The sequence below is a fragment of the Triturus cristatus genome, chromosome 12 (assembly GCF_964204655.1).
Source record: "Triturus cristatus chromosome 12, aTriCri1.1, whole genome shotgun sequence".
Classification (NCBI taxonomy): domain Eukaryota; kingdom Metazoa; phylum Chordata; class Amphibia; order Caudata; family Salamandridae; genus Triturus; species Triturus cristatus.
In genome coordinates, this window is record NC_140595.1 from 54,972,693 (window position 1) to 54,986,853 (window position 14,161).

A 14,161-nucleotide genomic window follows, 5' to 3' on the forward strand; every position below is an offset into this window, starting at 1 on the left:
ACAGATCAAATAATATCGGTGAAAGGGGACAAACGTGCCTAGTACCCCCTTGTATTGGGTAGTTCTCAGTTAACACATCATTCACTAAGATCCTAGCGACCGGAGCTTCATATAGGCTCTGTAGTGTTCTGATCATTTTTTGATTAAGCCAAAAATGTTTAAGGACTTCCCAAAGATACGTCCAATTCACCCTGTCAAACATCCTAGCGGCATCTAGGGCTGCTACTGTCAAAGAAATATTCTGAAAACCAGCTAAATCAATGGCACCAATCAGAAGGTGAGTCAGCTCGATCAATTGTCTTCCTGGAATAAAGTCCCTATGATCGGAATGCACAATGGTTCTAACTTCATCCGTTACTCTGCTAGCCACTACACCTGCAAAGATCTTATAGTCAGAATGCAGTAGTGATATTGGTCTATAAGTGTCCACTCTTGTTGGGTATTTGGCTGGCTTCAGCGCCATTACAATTGGTAGCCTCCAAGCAAGAAAGTGGATTCTTCTCCCTCTTAAGATAGAGTTAAAATAGTGCCTTCAGCACAAGAATCAAGGGTTCCAGCATCACCTTATAGAGCGCTGCGGGATGCGCCCATTGGGCCCAGATGCTTTCCCGCCCTTTAGCCTCATGACCTGTCCTCGTATTTCCTCCTCAGTAACCTCCGAGCTTTAACTTGTGACTCTGTTAACACAGGGAGCTTTTTGTCTAGCAGCCATTTTTAATGTCATCTATTTCTGAGTAGATGTTTTCTCTATACACCGACCACATATATTTCAGGATCTCTCAGTCTACCTCCTTAGTAGTGTTTAAGACCTTTCCTGTTTCAGAGTCAACTAGCGTGTGTACAAAGTTCCTAGTTCTGTCCGCCTTAGTCTTTCAGGTTAAAAGGGCACTGCAGTGTTCCCCATATGCAAAATGCTGCATCTTACTGCCTCTCCACCTGTCCTGTACCTTCCTTGCCAACATACCCTCATATTCTGCTTGCACTGCCTCGAGTTTTAGTCTGAGAACCGCTATTTGATCAGGTTCATTAGTCGTGGAGCCATGGACTTCTATTGCTTTCATTAGGATTCTTTCCCTTCGCATCTCCTCCTACTTTAGCAGCTCTGACCTGCGCCTACTTGAAAGGTTACTTATTATTCCTCTGAGGTAGGTGTTATATGCATCCCAGAAAATGGTCTGGCGATCTGTGCCCGTGTTTTGCGCAAAAAACTCCATGGTCTTATCTATTATTTCTAAGCATAGGCTCTGCTCCAGGAGCAAGACCCTATTCAGAGGAATCCAGCTCCTTGGGCTCAACCTAACCAGGAAGTGTAGTCTTAAGTTAAGGAGAATTGGTCTGTCAACATAGCTGGAAGATGGGCAACTGACTCTACCAAGTAATTTAAAGCTTGCTCTAGGAGGAAATAATCAATCCTAGAGTAATGCCCATATTTTTGGCTATAAAAGGTGATTCCTTTGCAAGTCCCGAACTTCCTACACCAAATTTAAATCTCTTCATTTCCCTCATCTTACAACACATTTTGGTGGGAGTTGATATATTTACTTTTTTTTTGTTCTATCTAGCTCTTCATTTAGGAAAATATTAATAAGTGTGTGTTCGTGTTTTCTCTCTCTCTCCTAAAATACCCAAATATGTAGGATCATCACAGTTGGAACCGTAGTACACTGACAAGACCACTGTATTCTGCCGATCTGAAAGATAACAACAATGGCTACCCCTCTCGAGCTAACCTGCTGCTCAGAGCACACCACATGTTGTACCCAGCTAAGTTTGCTACAGAGAGTTCTACACTCTGCTCTCTGTCAGTGGGTTTCCTGCAACATTATAACCTGGGCCAGCTGTCTTTTAAATGTTCAACTACTACATTCTGTTTTTTCCTAGACCTCTGCCCATTCACATTCCTGTTGATAATTGTATTCTCAGGGCTCCCACTGTCACATTTTTGCCTGTCACCTCCCCCATATGTTGAGTCTGATAGTTAACTATTTCCTGAAGTTGCAGCACTACCGGTAATTTCTGATAACATGAACTGAGGACTCATTCCTCCCCCAAACCCCGAATGCTCCCCACCCCCTCAAACCCTCCCCGACAAATCCTTCTCTCAACCCTTGGCCTCATGACTGCCATTTGAGAGCCTGTGCCAGGGATGGGCACCTCAATATACAAATATAAATGTCCTACCCGCCCCCCCATCCAATCTAACCCTTAAGAAGCCGCTTTCATTCCCTCTATTAATTTAACTACTTCTGAAGGATCCCTAAGATTGTACATCTTCCACATAATACACAACATCGCAGCGGTGGAGGTGGGCTGCGTAAAAGAGGGCATAAGGGATAAGTAGCTGGATCAACAGAATTTTCAGCACCGCGGGAGCTGGTCGCCCCTACGAATTCTGTAGTCTATGCATCTTCCTCCTCCTTGGAGCGTCCTGCAGTAATATCTGCCACTCATTTTTAGAATTATGGAACAGACTAAAATTATGAGCAGTCCGCGGTGGAGATCGAAAATCGGACAGAGCTTTATTACCAAAGTCGGAGGCACAGTGGGAGGGAAGAGTCGGATTATCTGTGAAGCACATACAGATACCAACCCCTGGTAGCTGATGACATGGGTGAACCCTCTGCTAGCCCCTTGAGATCTCTGTTAGAAAGTGTGGATGCATAAAAGAGGGTAAATGTCTCTGAGGGGACTGCAGAAGAGGACAGTCAATCGACCTGGAAAGATAAAACAAGGCTATCTGCATAATTCCTTGGAAGATATCCTTCTGGGCCTCAGATCTGAAATAAAGAAAAAAGTTGAGATATCTGAGAGAAATCAGTAAGAAATTCAAGGATCATGCTGTGCATTACAGAAAAAGTTTGATCATCTTACTAAGTGACCTTGCACCCTGGAGAAGAATATGGATAAAGTCTCATCCTGCAGTCTAATACTCTGGAGATACGTGAGCTAAAATAACAAAATAAATTGCTAATGAAACCTTGAAAGGCTAGAGAACCATTCACGACACAATAACCTGAGATTGTTGAGTATGTCCGAGGGACGAGGCTGGGGATTTGAAGGGTGTTGGGATTAAACTCTTAAAAGGAGGGATTTTACAGGACAGACCAGATATCAATCTTGATTTGGTGTCCGGGATGTCTCTGATGAAAGGAATACTATGCCCAGACATCAGCCTTGGTTCGATGATGGAAAATATCAGAGATGAAAGTAGTTATGTTAACAGTTTTATACAGCATGCCTGCTACCCCATACGGTGTCTTGGCGCAGAGAACGCTAGCAGATCAGAGAGAGTAACAGAGAGGGAGGAAAACTGGTAGACCTAGACTACAGTGGAGCCCTTAGTGATATTATAGGGCATTCTCATTTTTGAAAAGCCAGGTTTTAAGGCCTTTCTGAGTGACCATAGTCCAGATAGGGTCTGTAACTGACTAGCGGGCTCACCTTCAGTAGCCAGTCGGGGAAATATATGTGATCATCCCCATCACTATTGTGAACACATGAAGGTCAGAGATGAGGCCTAAGAGTACAATGGCAGATTGGAAATGCTCAGACCCATCATAAAAACAAGACTGTAGAGTATGCGGTACTGCAGGATGGGCACATGAAGGTACGTGTCTGCAAGTCCAAGAATTCCATCCAATCACCCAGATCCAGGGCTGAAAGAGCCAGAGTGAGTATTTTTTACTTTTTCCCCAACAGGAAGGCATTCAGGGGGAGAAGATCCCAAATCGGCTCGAGTCATCCATCCATCCGGTGTACCAGAACATAACAGGAGTAGCACCGCTCACCCTCTTTCACTTCCTGTACCTTCTCTTTAGCCCCTTTGGCAAAAAAGGATCGAACGTCCTGCAGATGTATGGAAGCATGGCCCACTGAAGCTTATGTAGGAATGCGATGGATAGAAGAGAGAAGGGTGTGAAAAGCGAGGAGTAAACCTTTATGAAGTTTGTAACATGCACAGATCTGAAGTTATGGATTTCCAGGTGGATAAAAAAAAATAATTGTTGAATCCTGACCTCCTACTAGCTGCAAATGTTATAAGGGGAAATTAAAGCTTCTTGGAAGCGGCTTCAACGGTTGAGCAGGAGAGTGAAGATGTCCATCATTGGTGTAGTTTGTGACTTTAACTATCAAAACATCCTCTGAAGCCACGGAATATGCTGAATGGGCAGTGAGGGTTGCTGTTGGCGATATGCTAGGCAGCAAGATTAGACTCCCAAATTTACTTGATCATTGGTGTAAGTGATGGGTCGATTAAAGCAAGCCGAAAAAGCGGAATGTGACGATGCTGTCCAAAAAAGGCTAAAGAGAAGTCAACTTATTCTCTAAAGAGTGTGGAGCCAACAATAGGCCTTTCTATTAGGGATTCCTGTACACTGCCAAAGAAACCTGGGTCCTGAATCCAGGCCCTGCAGTAGAGCACAACTCTGCTGACCATGTCACGGCCCACATAGTCCTCCATCCTGTCAAGGCCAGACCTAAAAATATATACTGCATTGTCTTACCTAGTGTGAATAATGTTGGCTAGGGCATTCCTTAACTTGTCAAGATAACGGACCATGTCCCAAAGGGAATGTGTAGACTGCAATACTTAAACCAAATGCATCAATTCCCACCCCATTCTGCTCAACAGACTTATGGACATCGGCGTCACAAACTCGGCCCTTGCCTGGATCAGTTCCTTCCTCAGTGACAGATCTCAAACCGTCTCACTGGGTCCTTTCCAATCGAAAGAGAAAAAGATCTCCTGTGGAGTTCCCCAGGGCTCCATTCTTAGTCCCCTCCTATTCAATATATATCTCATCCCCCTACTTTCACTTATAGAAATGTTTGGCATAACTGTCACGTCTTATGCTGACGATACTCAGCTTGTCATCCCTCTCGACGACAATTCCAACTCGGCCGAACTTAATCTCAAGCGCTGCCTCACAGCGGTCTTTCAATGGATGGACGCCAACCATCTCCGCTGCAACTCGAATAAAACCGAGATCTTGCCCATTGGAAAGAATGCATCTTTCAGTCCCGCCCTGTGGTGGCCTGATAACTCTGCTGCCCCACCTCAGACAGTTTTATCGGCCAGAAACCTCGGAGTTATTTTCGATTCCGATCTTTCTTTCGATTCCCACGTCGCAACTGTAGCAGGTAAATGCTTCGGCATTATATAATCCATGCGAAAGTTCTTTGACTTCCTCCCGCTCGATTCCAGAAAGACCATTGCGGTAGCCCTCATACTCTCTCGAGTGGACTATTGTAACGGCCTCCTGGCAGGGACCAAAAAGTCCACCCGATTGAAACTGCAAAGTGTCCTGCACACTGCCGCGCGTCTCGTCTTAAAACTCCCACGCAAATCTTCTATCTCCACTGCCCTCAGATTCCTTCATTGGCTCCCCTTGCACAAGAGAATACTCTTTAAAATTCTCGTTGTAGCCTTCCGAGCCTTCAACAAATCCGGCCCAGTCTACCTGTCGAGACGCTTCCCTCACTACACCCCGGGTCGCACTCTCAGATCCTCTCAAGAAAACCTCATGACCCCCTCTAAATTCAACCTGAAGTCCAAAGGCGGAAAAACACTCAGTACCCTGGCTATTAGAGCCTGGAACAGTATGCCAAGGCATCTTAGACTTCAGACGCATGAGAAGCCGTTTAGGAAGCTCCTCAAAACGTGGACTTTTAGTCTCTCTGATGACTGGACTAAAGCAGCCATTTAGCCCCCCACCACCTTTCCAGTGATCTGGTCCCAGGTTTTACAGCGCCAAGATGCTCCCTTCGGAGCGAACGTTTGCGCTCTATAAATACCTATCCAATATCCAATATCAATGTGCATGGACTTCTAATCAGGCAGCACACAACGATCCGCTTTGGTGTTGACTTTGCTTGTGGACGACTAAACTCTCAGGTGTCGGAAAGTAAGAAAGGCTTTATCTATTTACCTTTGCTATGCCACCAAGCCACTGGACAATTAAGTGTGGAAGTGGAGCAGAGGTTCTTCCATGATTCTGTCGTGTTGACTGTTAGGCCCTCATTAAATGGAAGCAGATGCTCAGACATGGAATGACATTGGTTGCAAGATTTCCCTTACTAAGTTGGCCTTTGTCTCAAAAATTGAGAGCTGTAAATCTAGCACCACCACTCTACAAACAAACACAAACAAGGCATTTTCCTCCGCCAAGTGCTCCTCTTGGAGTTTCTAATTAGGTCTCAGAAGTGCCTACAACACTTGCGTTTTGCAAGTCCAGGTGGATTCCAGCCTCAGTGTAGCGAGGGGGGTTGTAAGTTGTCTGCTTCATCATCATCCTCTGAATCCAAACAGAACAAGGCCTCCATCCGCCTGTAGTACCAACATCGAGGAAGGGGGCAATCATCCAAGGTTGGGCTTTGGTTACTTCACAGTGTGACATGGGCCTAGCATGGGGAAGGTGTCCGCTCCAGGTCACAAATCTCTATCAGGAACAGATCTAGAACAGGTACTATTGGAGCTGGCGTCAGGGAGATTGGGACCAGCATAGGCCAGCACCAGCCAGGAGAAATGGCCAACAGGGCCAGTCAGCAACAAGGAAAGACCAGCTAACAAATTGGAGCCCCCACAGCTCCACAGGGAGCTGGCATTGCCTTAAAAATCAACAGCATGATCTCTTTGAAGACCTCCATCTGCTGCAGGGCAGGCAATGGCACGGATAACTCAGAGCATTCTGAGACTAACCTTGCAGTGGACTCAGAGTCAAAGGACACCTGCTGACTTGGCCCCCTGGAGTGTCGACTGTCCAGCCTCTCCCCCCCCCCCCCCCCCATGTGCCGGATTGGCAGGAGGGAGACTAATGCTACCTGGTCCTGGAGTTAATGGCACAACTTGTATTTCAACGTATCTGACAAATTGGGCGGTAACAGAGTTTTGTGCGCAAAAGTTTCTTCTGTCCAGCAACATACTTTCATTTTCTGCTCCCTGATCGCCTAGGGGTGCACGTGGGAGCATCTGTCACACAACTTTGAGTCTTGACGGGAACATAAGCACCACAGGCAAATATACAAATTTGTGGCTGAAATCCGATTCCTGCAGAGATGGCACATTTTAAAGCAAGTTTTTCTAACAAGCAGCTTAAGAGTTACTGGTAGCTCTCTAGCTACATGTAATCTACTCTCCTGCGTGCAACCGTGTGAAATAAATGTTAAAGCTTAGGCTTGGTTTAATATATGTATACCAAAATTGAAAAGCAAATATTCAAGACGAAAATGGGTGTATTTTCAGAACTCATAAGTTGCTGTTTGGGGACTAATGGCTGAATTTCTAAAATAGATTTAAAGCTGATATTCGCATAATAAAAACCAAACAGTGTTAATAATATTAGTAACTCAGGAGCATTTTCATAGAACATAAGTAGCTTCTATTACAGAAAAGGCTGGATACCCCTGGTTTATGCCTGTGGTCTTCCAAGAGATGCAGCCCTTGACATACATTTGATTTTGCAAATTTTTAGTTTGTGCAACCCACAAAGTTGGGAGTGGAGATCTGGATTTGCTTTGAATGGTGGCTAAAGAAAGGAACTCATGTCAGCATTCAAGGGTGGCACCAATAAGTGGCTCTGCACTACCACTTAAGGGGCAGTGTAAGGCCACCGGGGAGTCAAGCGACCCCACCTACTGGCATAAAGAAGCAACTACTATCGAAAAAATATAGATTCAGTGTGCTGTGTGGGGAAAATGAAAATGTGACGAATCAGCTGCTGAAATACCCATAAGAGCATTTTTCAGGATCAAGGGTGGTGGGGTGATTGGCAACAGGTTTTTAATTCTTTACTTCAGTGACCGATTCAAAGAATTACCCAGCCCCATTGGTTAGGTTACTTCCATATATCAGTCCTCATCAGAGCTCAAACCCAAATCCCTACATCATTGCTTCGACAGCTGCTGCATTCTGGAGTTTGATCTTGATCGCAGGGCCTGGAGAGAGAACCGCTTTTTGTTTCTATTCCTTGGCATTTTTAGTTTATGATTAAAACGTTGCTGACCTGCCCTTACTGCGGACGGCCTAAAATAGGGTTGCATTTTGGTACCTTTACTATTATCCCTACACATTACTGATTTATCTTTGGCATTGGACCATCCAAATAGTTTAGCACCCAAATTCGGTTCCCAGGCAACTGGCTACATTGGTTTTCTTTACATTAACCCCAAAGGGTCTCCAATACCAACTTGGACAAGCAGAACGGCTACAATTGCAACAAGACCAAAGTATTTTTTTGTTAGTGCTAGATTTTGCACAAGACTGATACTTGATAACAATCGCCTCGAAGAAGTTGACCATTATAACTAACTGGACGAAATAATTGATTTAAAAAAATCTATCTTGGGCAGAACACATACCAAATAGATGAGCAAAAGCACATATTATTCGGTCGCTTAATAAATACATCATAACATATGTTGGACAGGTCATCCTCCAAGCTATTGGGGTATATAACAGTAAACATATTCCAACTCTTCTACATGCTTCCTTGCTCTTCCATGATAAAACAATTACAGCATTGAATAACCTTTAGATGAAGGAAATGAAGCTCTTGTTGGGCCTCCGCTCTACTACTCCGCATTGTAAAATCCAACTGGAGTTTACTTGATTTTCTTTAACCATGAGGTATACAGAAGCAGTGTTAAATTATGTTTGTGTCTGCCTGAACGCCACAGAAGATCCTTTGATATATTACATACATTTGGAGATGCAACTGTTAGGCGACGTCATATCAGTCTTGAGCCCGATGGTAATCAACAATGCTATAATCGGCAATAATTTTCCTTCATTGTTGCATATATCCAGTCTGTCACGCTTGAACAGGAAGACTTTTACAAGGCAGTCCTTGAGGAAACACCACAGGCAACTTGATTGGACTTCTTTATTATCATATTGGTACTCTGACTTTAACTTTGTTACCTATGAGAATGCACACCAAAGCAGTCTGTCTTGTACACTAAATCCAGGCTGTAAAACTAAATATTTCATATTTTGCCTTATGCACATTCCCATTGCCCAGTTTGAAGGCTCATGGAACAGTAAATACCTTACAACAAAATAAACCAAAAGTTGGCTTTGTGGTTAGAAGACTGACTCAATAGAACATATTGTCTGAAAATGCTGTAAACTATTGTACTTGAGGAAAAAGTACCTGCAGTCTGGTTTTATTAAAGCTAACTGTGCAATTAGATACAGTTTCTCCTTGAATTATGCCAAATTTGCACGGAAGTAGACTAAATTCTTGGACTGCGTAAATCTCGGCCTTTGATTTGTCGGAGTGGTTTTCATTTTTAGGTCTCGGCTGCGAAGGCTGCGCTTGCGCAGTCTCGCTCCGAGATTTAATGATTTGGGAGAAGAGGGGCTTGAACCCGCCCCTCTTCTCCCCTGTTCTCCATTGGCTGGCCTCGTAAATGCTGGCCAGCCATTGGAGAAGAGGTCCCGTCACTCCAATCATGCCCCGTCCTTTTCGAATCCGAAAAGGATGCTGCCTTGGCGGTGGTGTCTTTCGGTGCCCTCGTGTTTTTTTAGGACTCGCACAGTGTACTTCACACTTTTCCATATTCCTTCTTGTTTGTTTTCATTGAATCCAGTCGTTTTTTTTTTTAAACCTTTTTTCCCTTTCCGTTTTCTTTCTTCTCCCATTTGTTTTAACCCTTCACTCTCTCAGTTTCTTTGGTCACATGTCAATGATCTTGCTCGCCGCGTGTCTCCCTCCTTCTGTCCGCCGCAGCCCCCACATCTTGAAGTAATCAGGAGCGGGGAAGGGTCTGCCCCCCTCGCATCTCAGGTTAAAGGAGAGGGTCCACGAAATGTGGTAGAGCCATTACAGGAAACCCGAGAAGGCTTCACCAGGGACTCCAATTGCCATCGCATTAGGATTGATTAGAGACCAGCAGTACCGCAATGACCCGGGGAAAGGGGCAGCCTGAGTCGCGTTCGCAGCACAATAGACGGTCTCTGATTGCTTCCTCGCCCGAAGATTGCATCACGGGGTAATTCCCTGAGTCCGGTATAAAGCCTCCATGGTAAACCTCACGCCTCAGAACACTTCAAAGCACTCAAGCGTCGAGTGCAACAAGGTGCAAAGGCAACGGTGCCTAACTCAAGGACATTGAGATCTCAGTGCCCAGTGATTTGAGGATCACCCGTTGTCTCGCAGATTTCAGCAGAGAGCCGAAATACTCACTCGTATGTGTTGTTTCTGGACTGAGATCCCGGACATGTACTCCGGCAGGGGGCCACTTGGCTGGGATCGCAGGCAGATCAACCCCCTATTCCCCCCAACCCCGCCCTTACGTTCGGACGCCTCAGGCGACAAACGCAGGGGCCGTGTGTTGGAGATGGGGGCGCGCGGATTGTTGTGCCTTGCCATTGTGCGCACTCAGGATGTCCTGGGGAAAGAGCGTGTGTGTGTTTTAAGTTCAGAACATCACTCCGGGAACTGAGCTCGAGGGAGACACCGGACTGTATCCAGCAGGATTTACTTCTCGTTTATAATGAATGCACTTTTGGAAGTAGACGGGACTTTTTTGCCGAAATTCTGAAAGAGCCGTAGTCAAATTTGTGCAAATTCTGCCTTGCGTGTAATTTCTTGAAGGGCTCGCGCATTCCATACCCGAGTAACTCCTTCGCGCCACAGAAAAGCCTTCGTCCAGACAGCCGCTTGGTTTTAGGGCGAGGCCATCTTTTTACAATTCGAAGGATTCCGTGTCAGTGAATCAAAGGGTAAGTTATTGAAACTGTGTGTGAATATTTGCCCCCTAATCTGTAGTTTTCTTTCCTATAATCCATTTATACGTTGTTTATCCTTTTTGCAAATCGTATATACAACTATACCTTCCCATACTCAGTCCGTTGAGCACGTATTCCCTTGTCGTTTGAAGAAAAGTTTTCTTTTTTATGCTTTTATCAACAAACATTGACCTTGACTCTCTTTTAATTGCATTTTTTTTATCATACTTAGAAATTTGCTCCTAACAAATTTGTAAAGTCTTGCTTGGTGTTTTGTTTTCACGGTTTCATTTGCAAGGTAAAGTCGCATAATGTTTGTTTACTCGTCTATTATAAAAAATCTGTCTTGTACACTAATATGAAGAAACTACATTGACCGGTTGACTTTCTACCTGAAAGTATATTTTATAATGTAGAAATTGAGCAGGAGGCATTTTCAGAGTTTGTTTTGGACGTGTGTATTACATTTTTGTGTCAATCGTTGTTAGTTGCATAAGATAAATTAGCAGTAACTGTGGCTTGTATATAATATTGAGAAAGCATCCACTTGAAGCCCTAGTGACACCACGACAATGTTACTGCTCCTGAGTTTCAAAAAGAGACAACAATATAAACATGCAGTGGCTGAACTCGACAGATTAAGAAATATATCCCAAATTATATATAACAGTCGGTAGACGCATGCCTCTACAGTGTTCTCTTATATTTTGAAACCAGAATTGGTCAAGTTCGTATCCTTTCAAAGTTCCCTTTTCAAACAATCATTATCAACGCCAAGTCTGGCCCTGGCACGGTAGTGCGATTTTTGTTTAGTATTAATAAAATTTGACACTTCAGGCAGCAGTTTCAGCAGAGAGGACAAAGAAGGAATGGGCATGGGATCCAAATACTAATCATGCATATTAGTCTGGGCCACTGGCATTTTGCGCTGCTGCAGCGTTTGCCACACTTCCCAAATAATGCTTGCATAATAAATCTCGCTTTGGAGAGTGATTAAGCTATTGACATTGTAAATAACAATGCCGTTTCTTTAAATGTTTTAAAAACATAAACAAAAAAAAGCATTTACAATGCAACGGTCTCGGCATTGTTAAAGTTAGAGCTATTGGCATTGCTCATGACAATGCCGTTTCTTTAAATGTTTTAAAAACAAAAACATAAACAAAAAAAATGTCAAGAGCAATGCCAATAGCTCTAACTTTACCAGTGCCGAGACCATTGCATTGTAAATGCTTGTTATATATAGTTTTATAACTTCGGAATTCAACATTTTATACTTAATTGATCTAATGGTTGTAATTATTATTTTATTATTTCCATAAATAAATAAGCCTTCCTCACGTTGATACCATATTTTATCTTGGTCTGTTGGGAGACAATATACAGGATGTATGCATATTAACCCACAGGTACCTCTGATGACACAAATAGCAGAACGCTAAAACAATCAGATACACAAAGAGAAAATAACACCTTTAAAATTGCTTTGTCTTTCGGACCTGCACCTCCAATGTCGAAGTCCTTTAAAGGTTTCAGTAACAGCTCAGGCACTGTCGAAGAGGAGCCCTTCTCCTTCCAATGTTGAAGAATCTCTAGCTCTAAGAAAAATAAAATCTTCAAAGCCCGTGCAAATCCTTGCTTATTCTTTTTTATTGGGTTGCTTTGCATAGGGCGGACAAGACCCATTGGTGACAGAAGACTTGATATAGGAGTCGAATCAAAAACTATGGTTGGTGTAACTGCCTTCACAAATTGAGACTGTAAGAAAAAATATTACACATACAAAAATGCTGTATATGCGGAGTGAGAAGAGGCAACACATGTCCACAAAAAATATTTACAGCCAAAAATTCCAACACAAATAAGAAACATTATATTTCCAAACATGACCGCTGGGAGTAGAATCTTAAGATGGTGGTCATGCATCAGGGTTATTGTGTACCTACTCTGGACATCATGAGACATAATCGATTACAGAGGATGGATGCACAAATGAAAATACCCACCCCCCCTTTCCCACACTCAAACCCCAGATGGTGGAGTAATGCACAGCAAATGACTATAGAATACACATGTTAAAAACTTAATTACACACACACACACTCATAAAATAAAACCAGAACACAAAAGCTATCATTATAGAGCCCTTCCCTTCTCGCCAAACATATTCCAATCAGTAAAATGACAGCTTGTGAAGAATGACTTTTAAATTTTTGCTGTGGATGTTTACAAATTATTTCCAGAGCATCAAGTATTAGTACAGAATCCAACCTCCCATAGGGCACATTCTTAACAGAAGTTGAGGCCACTGTGCTGACACGGCAAAGACCTGCTCATTTGCCTGCAGGTCACATTTTGCCATAGCATGATAAAAAAAAGTAACGTGTTAAGAGCGCCATAGAAAGACATGGAAGTCAGGTCAGCAATTTGACATCAGGACTTCAAAGGAAAAGTTACTTATCTTCGGTAACGATATTTCTAGTGGATACTCTACCTACCTTCAGATTTCTCACCTTATCAACTCTCCCCTGGGTGACATATTTTTATTTATTTATTTAGACGGTTTTGTATAGCGCGGACAAGACCCTTGCGGGTATCAGAGCGCTTCACATATCTGACATAGGAAAAGGTGTGTACATAAAAATACAGTGTTCTGTGTATACAAGGTAGATAATACAGAGAAATGCAGATAGCTATAGTTCAAGTATATTTGGACATGAGAATCGATTTCACTTCTTTTTTTAAAAAAGCCGTAGATGGATTGAGTCTCGTTTCTGGGGGTAGGGCATTCCATATCCTGGGGGCCCTTCCTGAGAAAGTACGATTTATCTGTAAAACTTTTCTCCATTTCTCTTCCCAAACGATGGTGGGAGCCCAGCCTAATTCGGCACCGGAGGCGACATTCCAGTGATGTCACTGATGTTATAAGCCACCACCGTCGTGCTGAAATCAGTTTCTCATCCATTTTTCAGCGCTGCCAAAACAGCAGGTTGAAAATGACATTCGATAAGTTTGTAGTGCAACAGAAAAACGGATTGGAACATTATTATATGGGTTCATAGTCATCTATCTAAATGGGTAGGTAGAAGGGATAGTTGAGAAATTGCTGGTAAATAATTATCCGTCAGAATTCTCATTAGGGAAGGTAAATAACTTTTCCATCTGTTGGATATTTCTACCTGCATGTTCCTTATCTCTTGAATAGCTTCCCAAGCAACACTCATATACAGGAAGGAGTGACTTGATGGATGGTTTAACAAGGAAGTACGGGAGAACAGAAGGGACAAAATGACCATGTCTTCTAACCTCCAAATCCAAGCCATAGTGCTTTGCGAAGGTAGGGTCAAGTCGCCGCTCTGCATTTGTCACCAATTTGGACTCCTCTAGCTAGTGCAGAAGTGGAAGGCTGGGCTCTGAAGGAGTGTGCTC